Source organism: Schistocerca gregaria, chromosome 1, assembly GCF_023897955.1.
Source record: "Schistocerca gregaria isolate iqSchGreg1 chromosome 1, iqSchGreg1.2, whole genome shotgun sequence".
Classification (NCBI taxonomy): domain Eukaryota; kingdom Metazoa; phylum Arthropoda; class Insecta; order Orthoptera; family Acrididae; genus Schistocerca; species Schistocerca gregaria.
In genome coordinates, this window is record NC_064920.1 from 229,479,695 (window position 1) to 229,502,979 (window position 23,285).

Sequence of the window (23,285 nt, forward strand, 5' to 3'; positions counted from 1 at the left end):
TGCTGTAAACAGAACCTGGATTCACCCGAAAAAATGACGTTTTGCCATTCGTGCACCCAGGTTCGTCGTTGAATACTGCATCGCAAGCGCTCCTGTCTATATTGCAGCGTCAAGGGTAACCGCAGCTGATAGTCCATGCTGCTGCAAGCGTCGTCGAACTGTTCGTGCAGATGGTTGTTGTCTTTCATACGCCCCATCTGTCGACTCATGGATCGAGACGTGGCTGCACGATCCGTTATAGCCATGCGGATAAGATGCCTTTCATCTCTTCCATATTACCGTCCTGAACCCACCGATTCCATATTCTACTAATAGTCATTGGATCTCTACCAACGCGAGCAACAGTGTCGCGATACGATAAACCGCAATCGCGATAGGCTACAATCCGACCTTTATCAAAGTCGGAAACGTGATGTTACGCATTTCTCCTCCTTACTCGAGGCATCGCAACAACGTTTCACCAGGCAACGCCGGTCAACTGCTGTTTGTGTATGAGAAATCGGTTTGAAACTTTCCTCATGTCAGCACGTTGTAGGTGTCGCCACCGGCGCCAACCTTGTGTGAATGCTCTGAAAAGCTAATCATTTGCATATCAAAGCATCTTCTTCCTGTCGGTTAAATTTCGCGTCTGTCGTGGTGTAGCAACTTTAATGGCCAGTAGTGTATTTGGCCACCAGATCGCCCGACATGAATCCTATCGAACATTTATGAGACATAATCGAGAGGCCAGTTATGCACAAAATCCTACACCGAGTAAACTATCGCAATTGTGGACGGCTGTAGAGGCAACTTGGCTCACTATTTGTGCACGAGACTTCCAAAGGTTTGTTGAGTTCACGCCACGTCGAGCTGCTGCACTGTACAGGACAGGTGGAGGACAGACACGGTATTATGAGGTATCCCGTGACTTCTGCCACTCAGGGTAGACTAGTGCTATTCGAAACTCAGCCGCAGCTGTAATCACGTAATTTTTGTTCCAACCATGCCTGGAACTCGGGCCGTAGCATGCGAGGTAATTGGCCATCAGTTTTCCGGTCCGTGACTCCCAGCTGGCATTCTGCAGTGGTGAATAGTCCGTTGTGTGGGCGGGGCTTTTGTGCGGCCGCGGCCACGGCTTTGGTGATGAGGCGTGAGCGTGTGCGACCGCCCGTCAGCCCCGGTGTCAGAGAGGCCGGCTCGCTAATTGGCGCGGGTTTGGAGGCCTGGCCCGCTATTGTTGACAGCAGCAGCGCGGTCGCGCTTCATTACCCGCGCCTGCAGGACTCCACTAGTCTTTCTGTCTCGGGGAGGCTGCTATTACTGCTCTTTCCCCTTAAGCGTGGACATATCAGGAAATACGTAGGTATGGCCGGTATTACATTATCAAATTTCTTTGTCCAATATCTTTGACAAAGATATTTGATGGTGTAATAGGGAACTTTGTCAAATGTCGTCCAAATTTGATATATCTTGCTGTAGATTTGATCAAAGAAGTCGCTTGTCTTCTGTCTACCGCAATGTGACATGTTACCACATGGAGCGCTAGCATCGCTGCATCCTGTCGTCTGTAGTGTTTTTATAAACATTGCAGGTAAATAGAATTGGTGTTTGCCGACAACTACAAAATTAAGAGAGATGTATGAAGCTGATGAGGCGCTTTACAACGTGAGGCACGCCGAATTAAAAAAAGATTACGAAGATTGGAGACCTGACCTGACCTAACCCAACCCTCTCCTGTAGCAAGCAATCTGAGTGTTACAGTGAGCCTGCCTTCTGCAGATGCAGCAGTTCTTAAGTGAATTTTGTGCTTTGTGATATGATGATACACTTCGTTGAGCACATACAGAAGTGTATTCTCATACATTCTTAAGTAATTGATGTAAGACTTTACGTCCTCCACTATAAGCTTACGTAACAAGTTTTGTTGAATGCTTTTATCGTGTCGTCGTAAAACCCACGGCTTCACCCAGTTATGTTTCCTTTTTTTCCCCCGCTTCTCTTCCGCATGTACACACATTGCAGCGAAAACTCCATCCATGTTTTGAGAAATCGAAAAAGTGCAGTGCCAAGCGAACATAGGTCACGAAGTAAGCCTATTTACTTCGCCAACAACACAGGCGAACGCACCACAACTTCAAAACTATGACAAGTTGTATATTGTGTAGCAGAACAGCTATCAGAATAAATGGACAATAGCATTATGTAAGTTAAAAATAAAAATTAAACCCACTGATGATGGCACGAAAGCGCTGAAACATGTATGGATGAAACAAAACAGAAAAAAGTGTCTGGCATAAGGAGGAACTTCTCATCCTATTTTCGTAGCAAGCAAGGACATAACAAGATCTGCACCACAAGATGATTATAAATATTTCAGTAATAACTGAACCAAATTTTGAACTTCTTGTCATTATGTTATTGGGTATAATCTGTATTTGTTTCTTCGATTATTGTATCAAGAAATTGATCAGGATGTTGCTGGATACTTTTAGAACACAGAATATCACATGAGAAGCATTTTCTCAAGGCTTACTAAACTTACTACTTTCGAAACCTGGTAGATTGTTCTTAGTAATTATGTTAACGAATATATGTACCAGTACCTTAAAATCAGCAACATAAATCTCGCGCACGGGATCCCGGGTTCGATTCCCGGCGGGGTCAGGGATTTTTCCTGCCTCGAGATGACTAGGTGTTGTACTATCATCATCATCATCATCATCATCATCATCATCATCATCATCAATTTATGTGAATGATACGTAGCAACAGATTGTCTCTAAGTTCTGCACAGGAAAAGCAGGCCGAAATTCCAACACCAGGTATGCAGAGCACATTAAAGCCTACACACGTAACAGGCACACGATATCAGGAATAGCCACACACATACATAATACAGAACAATATGTCGAAGTACTCAACCGAAAAAATGAAGGACACAAAATGGATTTTATGGAAGAACTAGAGATATATTCACATCACAGAAAATATGAAGATAAAATGATCAACAAAAGCCGATCGGGGTGGCCGAGCAGTTCCAGGCGCTTCAGTCCGGAACCGCGCGACTGCTACGTCGCAGGTTCGAATCTTGCCTCGGGCATGGGTGTGTGTGTGTGTGTGTGTGTGATGTCCTTAGGTTAGTTAGCTTTAAGTAGTTCTAAGTTCTAGGGGACTGATGAAGTCCCATAGTGCTCAGAGCCATTGAACCATCCCAAGGCGTCATAACTGCTGAAAACCTATTTGCTGTAAAAAATTTATCGGGATATGACTGCACAATAAAACTTATTCCAGACGTTTTTCTGTACCTCAAAAGGTTCGCATTAGCCCATCACCGACTTCTTTTTCAAACTTTGTACGCTTTCCACATTACTCTACACAATGGGGCCATTGAACTTATGAAGATTGACTCAAGGCTATTAAAAACATATGTACATACACATATTACTGACAATAATAATTGCCACCGATGCTAAACACGTGTTGTTATTATTGGTAGCTGCAGCTTAGCGACTACTATCGTCAGCGCTGTAATTACAAGTTTGCGCGGTAATCGTCGAGGTACGATGAAATCATCAGATAAGTCGCTCAATCGTATACTGTCGAATACTGCTTCAATCAGGGCTAGTTGCTAGTCGATGTTGCACCGGAACGAGGCGCACACCGGGTAATGCAATTAGCTTCAACACGAAGGGTTCGTGTTCACTGCTGTTTCAAGGTCACACGAAATTCTATCCCCATGCTAGAGGTTCCAAGTGTTTCAACATAGCATTTACGTGAACGTACAGAGATTAACGTCTAACTGTAAAACTACCGCGGTAAAAAAAGAAGAAAAAACTATTATATATGCAACGACACTGAACCCTACACGACGTTCCGTGAAGCGAGGTGTTTATACAGTTTTCGTTATCGACACGGACAAACTTCAACTTTCAACTATTACTCCAGCAGCTGCTATCGATATATCAGCTTAATAATTGAAGTACAGAGTTGTTCAAACAACTTATTTTGAGAAGTAACGCACACGCTCTGCTACGATATGCAGTGCTATGTGACACTGACACCTGTGTGTGACATGCACTAACCCCAGAAGTGGTGAAGTACATCTCGGTATCACAGGTATTCCATAAGCTCACAAGACAAAACAAACTCAACCACGATGTATTTTCCCCACTGGGACGGAAATCTGTAGATGCTATGTACATGCGCAGACAAACAAGCGATTGTGATTTCAGAAAAAAAATGGGTGATTTATTCACGAGGAGTAGTTTCATAAACTGAGCAAATTCACTTTGCGTTGGTTCACCTTTGGGCCTTATGCAAGCAGTCATTCGGCTTGGCATTGATATAGTTGTTGGATATGCTCTTGAGGGATATGGTGCCAACCTCTGTCCATCTGGTGCACTAAATCGCCATGATCCCGAGTTGGAACGCCATGGCTAATGCACCAAACGTTCTCAGATACGGAAAGAGGCGGTGATCTCATTGGCCACGGTAGGGTTTAGCTAGCACGAAGACAAGCATCCGAAATTATCGCCAGTTGCGGGCGGGCATTATCTTGCTGAAATGCAAGCCCAGGATGGCTTGTCATGAAAGGCGACAAAACGGGACGTAGAATATCGTCGACGTATCGATGCCCTATAAGAGTATCACGGATCACAACCAACGATGTCCTGCTGAGAAATGAAATGGCACACCAGACCACCAGTTCTAGTTGTCGGTGGGTATGGCAGGCAACAATCACACTGGTTTGCCACTGCTATCCGGGGAGCCTCCACATACGTTTTCCTGGTCATTGGGGTTAGATTCGAAGTGGGGCTCAGCACTGAAGACCGATTTCCGTTCCATTCAGATAATTCTTCGGTGGTGCATCATCTTTTTGGCTTAGAGGCTTAGAGTGTATTTGGCGCCCCTTAAAAGAGAATACTGGACGCCGTAGATACTGCAGAACTGCCACCAAGCGATGGCCCTCCACTGTTGTTGGAGGTTGTGATACTGAAGTGGTTTATATGTGCCAATGTTTTTTTTTTTTTTTTTTTTTCAAGGCATTAAGATAGTTTGAGGAGGCAAGGAGTTCCCATGTCTGAACATGCCCACGACCACACCGTGAATGAAGCTGTCAGATTTGTTGGTATACCAACGTGCGCTGTCCAACGTATCTATAACGAATGGTGTACCGCTCGCGGCCACATAACACAATGTCATAACAGCGGTCGTAAAAGATTCTAACTAGTATGAATCGGAGACGATTGTGGCACATAATCGACGACAATCGGTTTCTAAGCAGACAGTAATTGCTGCCGTCGGTGAATCCATTTCTATTTCAGCCAGACAGCTGCCGAGCTAACATTGCGAAGGAAAATGCACCCAATGGTTACTCGCATTCAGATACCTCGCAAAAGTCCATTTCTCAAGGCAGCACATAGAAGCTGCATGCCTTCAATTGGTCAAACACAGAAACTTGACATTACTGGAGGCGAGTTGAGTGGTCCGAGGACTCGCGATGCGGCCTTGTTCCAGTGATGCAAGGTGACGAGTGCACAGCCGTCCGCAATGTTTGGATGTTGTAAAAAAAATGGTTCAAATGGCTCTGAGCACTATGGGACTCAACTTCTGAGGTCATTAGTCCCCTAGAACTTAGAACTAGTTAAACCTAACTAACCTAAAGACATCACACACATCCATGCCCGACGCAGGTTTCGAACCTGCGACCGTAGCGGTCTCGCAGTTCCAGACTGCAGCTCCTAGAACCGCACGGCCACCTCGGCCGGCCTTGGATGATGTAGTTCACGGCGGATGTGAGTCTGATTTTCGGGGCTGTTTTTCGTGCCACTTACGATCAGTTTCTCGAGACTGGTGACAGATCGAGAACGCCACCAAAGTCTAAAGTGAAATTCAACATGTTAATTAAATTTCATATGCAGCAACATATTATGCAATATGCACAAATGTAAAATCGACCCCTATTTTTCATTACAAACTTCTTCGAATTTCGCCATATTCAAGCAGCCATGAACATGAACCAAGGTGTTGATTTTAATATTATTGGTAGATTGCGCTAAGAACAACGTGGCCGGTAGACGCGGGAGAGACCGGTAGTGGTGGGGGGTTGTGGTCAGGCGCTGGATTTATTGCTGTCGCGCGCAGTCGCAAATGACTGTGCGACATAAGATCAGTTTTCTCGAGATTGGTGACAGATGGAGAATTTCACCAAAGTCTACGGAAAAATTCAACATATTAATTAAATTTCACACGCAGCCAAATATGTAATATGCACAAACGCAAAATGATAGGGACCCTGTTTTTCATTGCTAACTTCGAATTTCGCGTAGTGGCTTACTTAATTGCAAATATCTCAATAACTATGACAGTAACGGAATGATAGGCATGTCATGATGAAGCAAACTTTTTTTTACCAGATAATTTCTGTAAATCGTTAGAGAAATACTACAGGGCATGCACCTGGACTGTCCTCGGCAGCAAGTCGCCAACCGAGGAAAAGCGGGCAGTGTTTAAGTCTGCCCTTCCGAAGAAGTGACCGAGCTCCCACAGCTCATCGGCCACCATATCCTGCTCGGACTTAAACCAATGCAATCATTAAGTATTCTTCTTCTTCTTCTTCTTCTCCTTCTTCAGGATAAGTATGCTGTGAATATTCTGATCTTAATCCCATATCCCTTTCCGCCCTGGCCAGCACAATAGTGCGGATTCAGTTTCAGATTTGCAGTGGCTCAACATCACTTTCCTGTGTAACTCTGGACTGCAACGATTCTGTGGGTTCACAGTTTCTGTTCTGCAGTTGTATTGTTGACTATTGTAGCCACCAGAACACAGCAGATCATTTCAAACTCCAACGAAAAGACAAAGCCTTGCGTCACCAAGATAAACAAAATATGTTTTTCTATATTTAGTTTGTTTCAGAAATTCCTGCATGATTTTAGATTGAGATGTTTCATTTAACCTATGTAAGTTGTTAGAACACAGGCATGGAGTGCCTTTCGGATATTATAAATGTTTGTATCTTGAGTAACCAGATCATGCTAACGACTTCTTGAGCAGACTATCGCACTGAGAATTTTTTCAGTATTTTTACCTAATTCCAGTTGTCATAAAGTATAGAAACTGATACCCAACCGATAAACTTTTAAGAAATTTTCTCTCAGGGTGGAAAGGGATATAAAATGTCGGGCACTATTGGAACTACCTCAGACGAAGTCTAAAGTAAAATGGAACAAAATGCAACCCTTACGCGAATTATGTCACTGTGCCAGCATACTACACAATACAATACCTAGGTGTAATTATTATAACGGAAACACACCATTCTGTATATGATTAGGAGTTACTGAAAATAGTATTTATATTACACAGGGTGTTTACATAGACAAGAAGAAAAATTTCCAATTTTCCAGTTAATAAGCACACTTCCCCGGTTGAAAAGTACATTTTTCCGTGTTAAATGACAGTATACCTTCCCTCAGAGGTGTAAAACTTATCAATCCTTTGCATCGTAAACCTGTTATACACGGGAGTCGAACTGCCCGGCGATTTGGGAAATAGATCCCACCAAAAAAGTACGCATTTTGGAAAGACGTTTGATGTGTGGCAACACGTACATTGTATATTTTTGTATTACGAAAGTATAAATACGAATCCCACCAAATACAGCACGGTAGCTTCCGAAGCACTGATATAGAGATTGCGTTGCGCTTTTGCCAGACAATCATAGATCGTGCCACATTAGCTTGCCAGCCAATGACAGCAAATATTCAGAGCGTAGGACACATGACCGTCAGCCGAGTCACTTCACTGTCAAACTGCGCGAACACACAAACAGAAAACGTTCATGGTTTAAATTAAAACATGTACAGTATAGCTTCAAGAAAAGCTAAGCTTTCACATATAATGTGGGTATTTTTTAGGTTGTGTTACCCTTTAATATAAATCGAACACAAACGTGCCTGTCAAATTTTAAATAATGGCGTAAATGGCTGGTCTTTTGGATCCGACATTTTTGTATGTGGTTGGTCCTCAAAGTGTTACGTTTTAAATGAGAGTCAAACGCTCCGTGATGCGTAATATGCTTCATCTTGCGTAAACGGACATTTAGTTTGAAGGTAACGCTTCCCAAACAACCATTCACAATATTTTCCCGCGACTTGTTAAGGGTCCCACACACTAGCGACGGATCGCAGCTATCCGTCGAATGCGACATCGCCTGTAATCGGTCGCTCGCCTTGAAAACCCACACACGAGCTATTTGCCAAGTAATTTCCATCAGTATTATGAACGTCACTGTGTAAATTTATAACAAACGAACGTAATTTCTTAAACTTGTTTTGAAATGCTTTTCTTGACCACTGTAAGTAGCTCTGCAGAATATATTACATTTTTCACTGACGCCAAATGGTACGTGTACATCTTCCCAGTGTGCCACTACAATTCGTTTTACGTTTATTAGCCCTCAATATCTTTTTGTTCAGTAGTCTTATAATTTCAACTGGAAGTATTTTCACAGTTTACTCGATGTGTCTATAGAAACTTGGAAATTTGTGGTAAGGTCTTATGGGAGCAAACTGCCGAGGTCATCGGCCCCTAAGCTTACAAACTACTTGATTTAACTTCAACTCACGCTAAGGACACACACACACACACACACACACACACACACACACGCCCGAGGGAGGACTCGAACCTCCGACGGGGGGAGCCGCGTGGACCATGACAAGGCGCATCAGACCGCTTGGTTACCCTGCGCGGCGATGTGTCTATAAAGATGATGTCAATAGCAGCACTACTGATTACCGATACTCTGGTAATGAACTGTACAAAGAAGAGTTATTTTGTATGAAATGACAATGGATTTTAGTGTAACTGCGTAATATACTTTCTCCGAACATTTAAATGAAAATATCCTCTTGACATTACAGTAGTTGCTATTGTCACTCTCTTTAGAAGTTGAACTTTAATAATGCGTATAATTATTTCATAAAGAAATCTCAAAATCATGAGGGAACCCATTGTATCACGACTATGAACTTCCCATCAATTCCACTTCTATAGCAAAAGCGTCGAAATGTTAAATCACTGCAAAATCGGAGGGCCTATATTGTATTACTTCTTAATATAAATGGCAACTTCGGCTTCCACTTAATTTCTCAGAGTACTTCGTAGTTTTTGGATAACTTTAAATTCTATCGTAAGTTTCTTACTCAAAGTGTGCAAACCGAAAAAAAGAAAAACTGCACAGCCACAGAGAAACAGGTCACTGCCGTTATGCCACGCACCCCCTAATAACCAGACAGGCAGCCCAACTGCGTGCACAAACAGTATGCGATCCATCAGATTGTGTGTGATTTCGACGCTGTGATCCGTCGCAAGTGTGTGGGGCCCTTTAGAAGTATAAAGTTATAACGTCACGCTCAATGACAGCAGTTGATTGTTATGGAGTATTGCACTGTCTTCGTCCTGAAGCCTTTGACACATTTTGTTGTCTGCACACTATTTTACTTGCGCTGTGTTTCGCCGGCCGGAGTGGCCGAGCGGTTCTAGGCGCTACAGTCTGGAACCGCGCGACCGCTACGGTCGCAGGTTCGAATCCTGCCTCGGGCATGGATGTGTGTGTTGTCCATAGGTTAGTTAGGTTTAAGTAGTTCTAAGTTCTAGGGGACTGATGACCTCAGGTAAGTCCCACAGTGCTCAGAGCCATTTGAACCATTTGCGCTGTGTTTTGTTGTTATAAACGGCGCATTTCCTTTGTAACTATAGATTTACATTGATATTATTCTCTCGTTTACGTTTTATTGCTGCAGTAGCGTCCTAACGTACAATAAAAATATCAGTTATGACCAGTCAAAATTACAAATATTTAACTGGAAACTAAAACAACGAAAAATTCTCGGAATTCTAAAAATCCCATATTTTTCCCAGATTCCCTCGTTTTCCTAGCGCGTATACACACCGTTCTACTAACATTTTTTTCTATGTTGTATGCAGGCACAGTGACAAAATACTCATAATGACCGCATCTTTTTTCGTTCTACACTTGGATTTTACGTCTTACATAGTTGAGCCCATAACTTCTATGGTTGTGCGAAAATCTTATTAGGAACGCTACTGTATGTTACTTTCTCCACAAGGATTTGTGGAACACATCACGCTCTATCCATTATTATTTTTACTCTGGTGATGTTTGACAGTGCCCAAGGAGGCGAAATTATTTCATAATCCAGCGACTAGATAAAGTGTTTATTTCAAAATAAAACAACAGTCTACTCAGGCAAATGACTTCCCTCAAGAAACGCACTTGGGTACAGATCCAAGATAACATGACGTGTGTAGGGTGTTGGCATAGCGGTAGATGACTGACAAGTTGAACTGAATTGTTTTCATTGAATCCCCTTGAAACGGCTGATATACATTAAGTTGTAATGGATTGGAATAGAGAGTTTTGTGCAGCTGTAGAGGTGATGATGAAACTAACAATCTTCTGGGAAAATGGGCAGAAGCGGTACCGAAACGATAGAAAAATTCAAATTTATTCCTCTTTAGTGACGATATTTCACGCTAACAGTAGTCAGATGGTGCATCGCCTCACCTTGATGTGGAGACAAAAACCAACTGAAAATATTTTTAAAATATTTATTTACTATAACAACGAATCATTTCATACGAATGAAACTTTGAAGCCGTCGTGCTTAGTCTTCAGACCACGATGAGATATTGTGGCATATTTTTATGTTACATATAACTAACCGCACTTTCAACTTACATGTAACATTGAAGTATAACTAACCACCGTTTCTCACCATGACCTGAAGGTGTCAGCTAAAACCAGTTATTTTTGTGAAACGTTTCATTGCTGTGCCAGTTCTTTATTTGTCGTGTAACAAACTAAGATCTGCAAGTTCCAAACCACAAATTTTGCAAAAGAGAAACGAAATTATGAATCAGAAATTTCACAGATACAAATTACAAATAAATTCTATTTAAAAAAATGACAACACAGAATTCTCAATCACCGAGCCGATGCCCACATAACAGCTTCTCAACCAGTCAACGAAGAAAAATTAGGGTAAAAAATACGTGTAGCCGCAAATTTCTTGTACTGTGGTAGAGGGGAGAGTAATGAACAACATGCTAAATATCGTGACCGGTGGTTGTAAGCGTGAGAATGTGGAGGCGTTTAGAGGTCACCCTTTCAGGTGTTTCTTGACCATTTCAAAACCACAGCCCCTTGCGAAAACATTTCCCGGTACAGAATTAAATGAGGTTTAATTCCTACAAAAATGTCCTACTAATTTTTCCTCTAGGCCTAACAATTACCGCGTTGCAGGTGGCGGAAAAATTGCTGATTATTAAAAACAGTAATGTACATTATTGAATAACATATTTCAAAAACAGGTATTAAAGCTATGTACTGCATGCAACTGCAGTAGAGCCTTATTATGGGATAAATTGTGTTCTGGGGTGTTACAGGAAGAAAACGCGAAATGGAGGTTAGAATCGTGGGGGAAGACAGGTCGTCACATTGTGTCACTTCTCTACTTCATAGGTCTGCAAAATGGTGAACGAACAGGCAATTCCAACTTCTGTCTGCCGCATTACATCACAGGAAGCAACATCTATCTATAGTGGGCAGTGAAAAAAATGTATGGTTCTCAATCGCGGCAGATTGTTGTTTACGCGTGTACTAGATTTCAAGCGAAAAATAAATCAGCTTATTTTTGTACCATTGTACTCGGATAACCCAGTATACTGTATACCGTGTCAGTTCAGAGGAATTCAATTGTGAGCAGACATAGCTACTCCGGATACCTGTAGATCCGCTGCGAATAGTTTCGTGTATTTCATACCGAAGATACCAGAATGTCTGGCATGTACCGGTTTTCTGAGCAGTTCAATGCGCATGAATTGTGTGAGTGCGCGTTTCAAATTTCCGCTTCGCCTTTTTTCTTTTTTTTTCAGAAAAAAGCCTTCAATGTTTTTTATACATCGTACAGGGGTGGGATGTGAAGCAACTATGCGGTAGTAGAAGTTCTTTTCCTGTTCTAACTTTCTGTCGAATTCAAGATGCACGATAGTGGAAGAAACCGACTGTGACTTTATGAAGAGAAGCTCTGTCTTTAAACTCAACATTTAAAAGTTTTGTATAATTCCTATAATGAAACAGAGAACATGAAACAGTGTAATCATGTAGTAGTAGAGTGCATGGTTCAGTTATAACTAAATCAAGATTCCCCATACGAAAATAACGACTTTGTGCAGTGTTGCGTTTGTTTTGCTGATGCATAGGTAACGATTCCCATGGAACTGGGAGTTACATCCGAATTGTTTCCTGCCACTTACAGGAGAAGGACGAACGTGATAACACGAGACAAAATAAGAACTATCGTGGAAATACAAGTATTTAGGTGTTGTTTATCCCAAGCATTTGAGTTTGAACTACGGAATGATAATGTAGGTTTAAGAAGTATATTATGCATGCGACCCTAATAACCTGTGGAGAGGTTTTAAATTTCAACCAGGTCTACCGATGCTCACAAACAGATGATCAGAGCATATCTCCTCTACTTACCGATCTAATTCTAGTAATGAAAACTATTACCAACGTCAGCATTCGGACTCGGTACCGCATGGTTGAGCACCCATCTGTAGCGCCGGTTAAGGAGGCAGGTAGAACAATTACGCTGAAGTCTAAAGTTCGTAAGAAGTATAATCACATAGTGCGGTTCTAGGGGCTACAGACTGGAGCCGAGCGACCGCTATGGTCGCAGGTTCGAATCCTGCCTCGGGCATGGATGTGTGTGCTGTCCTTAGGTTAGTTAGGTTTAATCAGATCTAAGTTCTAGGCGACTATTGACCTCAGAAGTTAAGTCGCATAGTGCTCAGAGCCTTTTGAACCATATAATCACAAATACAACCATTAAGTTTCGCACAGATGTTGGTGATAAAGCAGCGAACCACCTCCCTGGGTGTGTTCAAGTGTGTGTGAAATGTTATGGGACTTAACCGCTAAGGTCATCAGTCCCTAAGCTTACACACTACTTAACCTAAATTATCCTAAGGACAAACTCACAGACCCTTGTCCGAGGGAGGACTCGAACCTCCGCCGGGATCCCTGGGTTTGTGCTAACTGTATTTCAAAGATATGCCGCAATTGTTGCAGAGTTCTTAGAGATGGTGCAAGAGGTGCTTCGGGATGAATTGCCCTATTAAGGGATGTATGTATGTACGATTCTGTAGGTTGCAAATGTTTTGTGAAATTGAAAGGAATGTACGCGATACGCCAAGATGCCACTGACGTCTAAATCGTTTGAGTGTAAAGCCCGTCGTAGCTTTCATGAATGAATCACTCGGGCAGATGCGTGGTGTGATACATGGGAACCAAGTAAACAAGCATTATGAAAGCAGGACAGGGTTAGAACAACGCTCTTCCAGAATACGAGTCCAGTGTCTTACTCAGTATGCCACCTAGCTCGGGGTACTACTGGAGAAGCCGCGCCGCGCTAGCTGACTCTCAACCGTGCCGTTCCCAGCTAATACGGCGAGACCAGTTCCAGAGGTGACCGTTGTCACATATGGCAACTGGCTCCAAAGCGTCCGGTGTCCTCGACGCCTAAGCCCGGGAATTGCTAAACAAAACACGCACGGACGATACACGAGGAGTCGAACTGTTAAGAGCGAACACAGCACTGCGCGCGCGCGCACACACACACACACACACACACACACACACACACACACACACACACACACACACACCAGTGTGAGGCAGCCCCAACTTTACGGTTACAAAGCGACGCATTTCGGTGTCAGTGAGTCTTCTTTTCAAAAGAATGTGACTGTCTCATAACGTTACAGACTTGATACTACCAATGTCTTCTTTGCGCGATAGCAATGGAGATACCATTGAAGACAGTGCAGCAGAAGCAGAGTTACTAAACACAGCCTTCCGAAATGCCTTCACAAAAGACGACGAAGTAAATATTCCAGAATTCGAATCGAGAACAGCTGCCAACACGAGTAAGGTAGAAGTAAATAACCTCTGACTAATGAAGCGACCTAAATCACTTAATAAAAGCAAGTCTTATGGTCCAGACCGTATATCAATTAGGTTCCTTTCGGGGTATGCTGATGCATTAGCCCCATACTTAGCAATCATATACAACCGTTCGCTCGATGTAAGATCTGTACCCGAAGACTGGAAAGTTGCACAAGAAAGGTAGTAGGAGTAATCTACTAAATTACAGGCCCATATCGTTAACGTCGATATACAGCAGGATTTTGGAACATATATTGTGTTCGAACATTATGAATTACCTCGAATAAAACTGTATATTGACACACAGTCAATATGAGTTTAGAAGACATAGTTCCTGTGAAACACAACTACCTCTTTATTCACATGAAGTGCTGAGTGCTATTGACAAGGGATTTCAGATCGATTGCATATTTCTGGGTTTCCAGAAGGCTTTTTGACACTGTACCACACAAGCGGCTCGTAGTGAAATTGCGTGCTTATAGAATATAGTCTCAGTTATGTGTCTGGATTTGTGATTTCCTGTCAGAGAGGTCACAGTTCGTAGTAAATGACGGAAAGTCATCGAGTAAAACAGAAGTGAATTCTGGCGTTACCCAAGGTAGAGTTATGGGCCTTTTGCTGTTCCTTATCTATATAAACGATTTGGGAGACAATCTGAGCAGCCGTCTTCGGTTGTTTGTAGATGACGCTGTCGTCTATCGACTAATAGTCATCAGAAGATCCAAACAAACTGCAGAAAGCTTCAGAAAAGATATCTGAATGTTGCGAAAAGTGGCAGTTGACCCTAAATAACAAAAAGTGTGAGGTCATCCACATGAGTGCTAAAAGGAACTCAAACTTCGGTTAAACTATGAATCAGTCTAACCTAAAAAGCCGTAAATTCAGCTAAATATCTAGGTATTACAATTACGAACAACTTAAATTGTAAGGAACACATAGAAAATGTTGTGGGGAAGGCTAAACAAAGACTGCGTTTTATTGGCTCAGAACATATAACAGACCTATTAAGGAGACTGCCTACACTATCTTGTCCGTCCTCTTTTAGAATACTGCTGCGCGGTGTGGGATTCTTACCAGATAGGAACACACATCACTGATGAACGCACACGCTCTGCCCGAACTCTTACGGGACCCGGCAGTTTCGTCTGTCGCGAGTAATGAGTGAATGGGCAAATATCTAGTAGGAGCACTACGAATGTAGGTTGTGGACAGTTGGAAACGTGGGTCTCACGGGGAGCGTGCAAGGGATGTGTCTCTGCAGTCGCACTATCTTCTGTGCCCTCGGTGGCTCAGATGGATAGAGCGTCTGCCATGTAAGCAGGAGATCCCGGGTTCGAGTTCCGGTCGGGGCACACATTATCAACTGTCCCCATTGATGTACATCAACACCTGTCTCCAGCTAAGGATTTCGATTTAATTGTCATTACAGTCTGAAAGGCTTCTAAGGGTGTTCAAGGTAGGTTGTGCTGAGAAACAAGTGCCAAGAAAACCTTCCAATACTTTGTGCCGCTTCTGAGTTAGCGTTGAAGTTAGCCAATCAGACCGCTGGGCGCCCGCCAGATACAACTAGTGTCAGTTGTTTTCATTGCGTAGACGACAGCACACGATTCTGCTCAGCCTTTGGCTCAGGTTCGATCCTTACTGCCGTCTTATGTCCAATTTTATATCGCTTTCTTGTCCGGTTTTAGGAAACCAAACAAAGAACACGTTAGGCGACACCGCTTCCGGCGCGCCGCTTGAATTTGCTTGCGCAACGGCCTGGTTGGCTAACTTCAATGCTAATTAACTCGAAAACGGCGGAGCGCATCGAAATCTTTCCTTAAAAATTATTTCTAGGTACAACCCACCCTGTAACACCCTTAAAAACTTTTCGGACTTGTGTCTGACCACTTTGTAGACTTCACTTCGATGATTCGTACACGTGTTCCGTCCAGGTTTTCTTAATGTCCACAAATGTTGATAAAATTTTATTTTTGTTTCTTCCTGCACTCAGTTTTCGGTAATTTCCAAGAATGATTGCCTCACGAAGTAGCTGGATCCAAACGATACATATCGAACATGCGATCCTAAATCGATCACGCGACTCAGGTGACGGGCGTTATGAGTTTGTTTACGGTGGTCACTACAGCAAAGACAAAAGAAGATCGTTACAAAAATACTTGTAATTACAAAGGAGAAGACTTACCTCACATGTCGGTGTTGTCATATGATAGTCCATGTGATGTGTACGCTACAGGAACAATTCCCTTCTTGCCATTAATTCGCGGAGGTGTGCAACTTACAGCAACTAAGGGAACGACGGAAAACAGATAAAAATGACGATCACAAATAATTAATTATAACGCTCGCCACCAAAGTTTTGTGATCGATTTGGGATCGCACGCTAGATATGTATCGTTTGGCCCCGCAACTTCCAGAGGCAATCATTCTTGGAAATTACCCAGTTTTCTGTGTATTGCACCAATATTTATTCAATTTATATTTTATGTCGTCTCCAATCTGATAGCTTATGTCACAACCGAAGAGATTAACGTGCAAAACTTTTCCTAAAAATATGACCATTTGGAAAGCCCATGGTATTTTCCTTCAAAACTCATAATCTTTGTGTGTTTGAAAGAAATGTTAAAAACTTTAGTCTTTGTATATCTATACGCTCTTTGCAGATAGCCCTCGCTCTCTTGTAAAATTATTTGGTCGTCAGCGAACACGAGAGTGTTTTTTTAATGCCTCGGTTGATCTTTGTTTTCCGCTAACAGTGTCGTCAATCTAACAAAGAGAAAGTGTGCGTGATAAAAAGCCACATCCTTGTCTCGCTTTGCAAGAATGCCTGCAAATAGTTTTTTTTCTTCATTATATGGAGGACGAGAAAAGTTGATTTGTGATAAGCTTCTATTTACGGAGATTGCTGAACGTGGTACACCTGGTGGATAGTTTCGTTTCTGGCAATGATAGCTAAATAATAATATGTTATTTCGTAGTTCTTTTATAAAATTATCTGTAGGTGAGTAGTAATGAGTATCAAAGCAAGTGCCAGCGAAAGCATGAATAATCGCCTAAATGATATTCGTTCGCAAAGGTGATAAAAACCAATGTTTCAGGCGATCATTTCACGACAATTCATCTTTAAACCAAAGTCCACGTGCTTTCATATATGCGAGTAAGCCGTCTGATGGTGAGCGTATGAATTTGAATCGGCGTTGGCGCTTTTTCAATTAAGTAAACCAAAACCAAATTGTGTTTGGTTACTGCTATATGCTATCAACATTTCATATCAAATAACAGCCGCAGTTTTAGGATATTGTCAGTATTTGACAAAATAGCACATAGTATACTTTCCTCGTTTACGACACTGTCATAAATAAATAAGACGCTGCGAAGTATTGTCCAACTTTGTTTCATTGGCGAAGCAAAGTGGCCTTTACGTGTTCCATCTATCTGAAGTTAACACAGTGCAGGTTTACGGGTCATAAAAGCGTTTTTTCGCAAAGACGTATATTGTGGGGAGAGTTCTGCTCGCGGAAACATGCAAACTACGACAACCAACTTCACGAAATTTCCCAACTCTGTAGGAACGGAGCACAGCGTACTAGTCTCTAATTAGCAGACGCGACTTGTTTACACTACCAGTGAAAGTCGCCCGATTACCAAACGCAGAAACTTTAATTATCCGGCGAACTACAACCGGAAACTACCTCGGTCTCAGGAAACAATTTAGGAGACGCCGTAATGAGTTCATTCGGAGGTGAAATAGTTATTTGCTGCATGGCGTGACTTCTTGGTTTGTTATACCGTTCTCACTGGGTAGATTTCCAGGAGCAAATGTCACATGGACTTTGCTGAACATTAATTAAATTGACGCAGGATGTTTCACTATTCCTATTACAGACTTCTAGGATTTGTAGATGGAAATTAGTAAATGCTTGTTAGTTCCAATTATGTTGGCCAGGCTATAACTTCACGAACAAGCAACGAAATGCCAAAAAGGAATAGGCTTACCCTGAATTCTATTGACATACCTACGGGCGTTCCGCAGGACTGCTTCGCGCAAAATTTATTATTATTCCTTTTTGACCAAATCAGATGGCAAGAACTTACTACACTCTTAAATTTGAACGGTGAAGTATATAAACAGAGAAACTATACGTCCGAATCACTCGTCAGTGCCAAGCTTATTAATGGGCAGGAATAGGAGCGCAACAAAAACGAGCCCACGAAATTAAACAATCCCGCGTTTTTGAACACAGCATTCCTTCGCAGATAACCCATCTATTATGAAACTGAGTTCGTACATTATTGTTTCAAGACACCACGTCCTCTGTAACACAATGGAACAATTTAATCTATTTTACTCCCTTCATTCACTATCATTTAGTTTCACCGATGCAGTGAAAAGAGTAACAATCCGATAACCGGAGAAGTTTACAGTGAAGTCTTAAGACTCTCTCGGGCGATGTCTACGAAGTTAGCTTCTAATATTTTTGAGGAAAGAAAATCATCTAAAATCGACTAAAGATTCGTAATATCTTTAACTGTTCAAATCATCAGGAATATCTCATCGCTGACGACTGGAAACAGTATTCAGTAATTACGATATTGCGCTGCCTGTGTTGTTAAGAAGAACGATGCGATGTTTCTTCGGACGTACATGCCTAGGCACTGCAGTATCGTATTTACCCGCCGATGCCAGGTAGCGCCTTTCAATTAAAGTGTCCTCTCCCGTGCGGGAATTACATAACGAGTGTAGAAGTACAGGTTCTGACGCAGGAACGACGACATACGGGAAGTCTGGGTCTGGCGTGACTCGTGCAGGGACAGAAAACGGTCAAGGCGACCGATCGCGTGAAGCGGGAAACCTGGGTTCGAGTCTGGGCCTGTTTAAATTTTCAGTGTCGCCGTTTCCTTATATAGCTGATAGTTATTCATATTCGCAACTACGAATACATTTCAAATATTTAAAAATTTTATGCATGTGCTGCCACAGCTGTTAACAGTATGTGTAAACTACAACTTATCAGCTACAGTTAACCCTTGGACGCCCAAGCCTTTTTTTGTAACTTGGATGCCTAAGGGGAGGGGGTGGGGTTCGGCGAGCCCACAGATATTAAATAAGTATACCGACCAAAAATTACAACTTTCAAAATGGTTTATGTATTTTGGTTGGTTGGTTGGTTTGTGGGGGTTAAAGGGACCAGACTGCCACGGTCATCGGTCCCTTTTTCCAAATACTAAAAACACCCACAGAGAATAAAAACGAGCAACAGACGATAAGACAGACGACACAGAACAAGAGAAACGTAGACAAAGACCAGACAAGACGAACTAAAATCACACAGTGTGGCGGTTGTTGGCCGACCATACAAACAAAAAGGGAAAAGCAAACGACCGGAGAAAAAAAAAAATCAGACAAACCTTAGGCCATAGGCCAGAATCAACACAAAAACACACACTTACATTAAGCGATAAAATCCCCCTGCCCGAATAAAACGCAGAACTATGTCCGCTATGGAAGAGTCGTCAGATAAAAGCGCAGAGAGCGTATCAGGCAGCGCAAAAGTCTGCCTGAGCACAGTTAAAAGGGCGCACTCCAACAGAATATGGACCACCGTCAAGGACGCCCCACAACGACAAAGAGGGGGATCCTCACGACACAGTCAATAACTGTGCGTGAGTCGGGTGTGGCCAATGCGGAGCCGACAAAGGACGACTGATTCCCTGCGGTTGGCTCGCATGGATGACCGCCACACAGTAGTCGTCTCCTTGATACGGCGGAGTTAGTTTGGCACGGGCAGGTTGCGCCAATCAGTGTCCCATAAAGCGAAAACTTTGCGGCGTAATAGTGCCCGCAAATCAGTCGCCGGGAGGCCAATCTCCAGAGATGGTGCACTAGGGGCCTCTTTCGCCAGGCGGTCAACAGTTTCATTTCCGGGTATCCCAACATGGCCTGGGGTCCAAACGAAGACCACAGATCTGCCGCAACGGGCAAGAGTATGCAGGGACTCCTGGATAGCCATCACCAGACGAGAACGAGGGAAACATTGGTCGAGAGCTTGTAAACCGCTCAGGGAATCACTACAGATAACGAAGGACTCACCTGAGCAGGAGCGGATATACTCTAGGGCACGAAAGATGGCGACCAGCTCAGCAGTGTAAACACTGCAGCCAGCCGGCAACGAACGTTGTTCAGAATGGTCCCCTAGAGTTAGTGCATAACCGACACGACCAGCAACCATCGAACCGTCGGTATAGACAACGCCAGAGCCCTGATACGTGGTCAGGATGGAGTAAAAGCGGCGTCGGAAGGCCACCGGAGGGACTGAGTCCTTCGGGCCTTGTGCCAAGTCGAGCCGAAGGCAAGGGCGAGGCACACACCATGCGGGTGTACGCAGAGGGGCCCGGAAAGGAGGTGGTACAGGGAAACACCCAAGCCCGTAGAGAAGCTGTTTGACGCGTACGGCGATCGGACAACCCGACCGGGGCCGACGTTCTGGTAGACGGACGACTGACTGCGGGAACAGGACACGATAATTTGGATGCCCCGTCGAGCTAAAAACATGGGTAGAATAAGCAGCCAGTAATTGTTGGCGTCGTAACCGCAGTGGAGGGACACCTGCCTCCACAAGTATGCTGTCCACAGGGCTGGTCCGGAAGGCACCAGTGGCAAGGCGTATCCCGCTGTGGAGGATTGGGTCCAGCAGCCGCAACGCAGATGGGGATGCTGAGCCATAAGCCAGACTCCCATAGTCCAGACGGGACTGGATCAACGCCTGGTAAAGCCGTAGGAGAGTAGATCGGTCGGCGCCCCACCTGGTGTGGCTCAGGCATCGCAGATCATTTAGATGCCGCCAACACGCCTGTTTAAGCTGCCGAATATGAGGCAGCCAAGTCAACCGGGCATCAAAAACCACCCCCAAAAACCTATGTGATTCCACCACTGAAAAAAGCTCGCCGTCAAGATAAAGCCGCGGCTCCGGGTGAACAGTGCGTTGCCGGCAGAAATGCCTAACGCAGGTCTTGGCTGCCGAAAACTGAAAACCATGCGCTACAGCCCAAGACTGCGCCTTGCGGATTGCGGATTGCGCCCTGTAGCTGACGTTCAGCAGCTACAATGCCAATAGAGCTGTAGTAAAGGCAGAAGTCGTCAGCATACAGCGAAGCGGAGACAGAATGTCCCACAGCCGCAGCGAGCCCGTTAATGGCTATTAAAAACAGACACTTAGAACAGAACCCTGTGGCACACCGTTCTCCTGGACTTGGGAGGAACTATATGAAGCCGCGACGTGCACGCGGAAGGTACGATACGACAGAAAATTGCGGATATAGATCGGCAGAGGGCCCCGAAGACCCCATCCATGAAGCGTAGAAAGGATGTGATGACGCCATGTCGTATCATATGCCTTCCACATGTCGAAAAAGACAGCAACCAGATGCTGAGGGCGGGCAAAGGCACTACGGATGGCCGACTCCAGGCTCACCAGATTGTCGGCGGCGGATCGGCCTTTACGGAACCCACCCTGAGACGGAGCCAGAAGGCCCCGAGACTCCAGGACCCAATTCAAGCGCCGGCTCACCATCCGTTCAAGCAACTTGCAAAGAACGTTGGTGAGGCTAATGGGACGGTAGCTGTCCACCTCCAAAGGGTTCTTCCCTGGTTTCAGAATGGGGACAACAAGACTTTCCCGCCATTGCGACGGAAACTCACCCTCGACCCAAATGCGGTTGTAAAGATCGAGGAGGCGTCGCTGGCAGTCCACTGAAAGGTGTTTCAGCATCTGAGAGTGGATGCTATCTGGCCCAGGAGCGGTATCAGGACAAGCGGCGAGGGCACTTCGAAATTCCCACTCACTGAATGGAACATTGTACAATTCAGGATGGTGAGTGCGAAAAGAAAGACTCCGACGTTCTATCCGCTCCTTAATGGAGCGGAAGCCCAAGGGGTAGTTGGCAGAAGCGGAAGTCATAGCAAAGTGCTCTGCCAAGCGGTTTGCAATGACGTCGGAGTCAGTACAAACTGCTCCATTCAGTGAGAGCGCAGGGACACTGACAGGGGTCCGATAGCCATAGAGGCGGCGAATCTTGGCCCAGACCTGCGATGGGGTGACATGGAGGCCAATGGTGGACACATACCGCTCGCAGCACTCCTGCTTGCGTTGGCGGATAGTGCAGCGGGCTCGCGCACGCAGCCGTTTGAAGGCGATAAGGTGGTCGATTGAGGGATGTCGCTTGTGACGCTGGAGCGCCCGCCGGCGAGCTTTAATCGCTTCAGCGATCTCAGGCGACCACCAAGGCACAGTCCGCCGCCGAGGGGACCCAGAAGAACGGGGAATGGCAGATTCGGCGGCAGTAACGATGCCCGTGGTGACCGATTGAACCACTGCATCAATGGCGTCGTCAGAGAGAGGCTCAATAGCGGCAGTGGAGGAGAACAAGTCCCAGTCAGCCTGATTCATAGCCCATCTGCTAGGGCGCCCAGAAGACTGACGCTGTGGCAGTGACAGAAAGATCGGAAAGTGGTCACTACCACACAGGTCGTCATGCACTCTCCATTGGACAGATGGTAAGAGGCTAGGGCTACAGATGGAAAGGTCAATGGCGGAGTATGTGCTATGCGCCACACTGAAGTGTGTGAAGGCACCATCATTTAAGATCGAGCTGCGCCAATAAATGCTCAACGATGGCGCCTCGACCTGTTGCCACTGACCCACCCCAGAGATGGTTATGGGCGTTAAAGTCGCCCAGTAACAGGAAAGGTGGAGGCAATTGGGCTATCAGAGCAGCCAGGACATGCTGCGCGACATCACCACCTGGTGGAAGGTAGAGACTGCAGACGGTAACAGCCTGTGGCGTCCACACCTGAACAGCGACAGCCTCTAAAGGTGTGTGGAGAGGTGGAGAGGTACAGACTTGCTGTGAAGAGAGTTCAGGACATAGATGCAGACGCCACCAGACACCCTTTCATAAGCCGCCCGGTTCTTATAATAACCCCGATAGCCACGGAGGGCGGGGGTTCGCATTGCCGGAAACCAAGTTTCCTGCAGAGCAATGCAGAGGAAAGGGTGAAGGCTGATAAGTTGGCGGAGCTCAGCTAGATGGTGGAAGAAACCGTTGCAGTTCCACTGGAGAATGGTGTTGTCCATGGCTGAGAAAGGCTTGACGGGACTGGGAAGGGAGATTACGCCGTTGGGTCACCTGCTGCCTCCGATTTAGCACCTGTGATAGTGCTTTCCATGGCGTCTGATGGACCGGCGAGATCGAGGTCCTCAGCGGA

At 44.6% G+C, this 23,285-nt stretch overlaps 1 protein-coding gene and 1 non-coding gene across 3 annotated transcripts in view; one reads left to right on the forward strand and one right to left on the reverse strand.

Annotated features, from left to right (window-relative positions):
• Positions 1-23,285, reverse strand: part of LOC126338067 (spastin) — a 449,984-nt gene that overhangs the window by 164,061 nt on the left and 262,638 nt on the right. The gene's annotated exons all lie outside the window — the stretch shown is intronic.
• On the forward strand, positions 15,298-15,372 carry Trnat-ugu (transfer RNA threonine (anticodon UGU)). The gene has a single exon. It is a non-coding gene; the product is annotated as a tRNA-Thr (tRNA).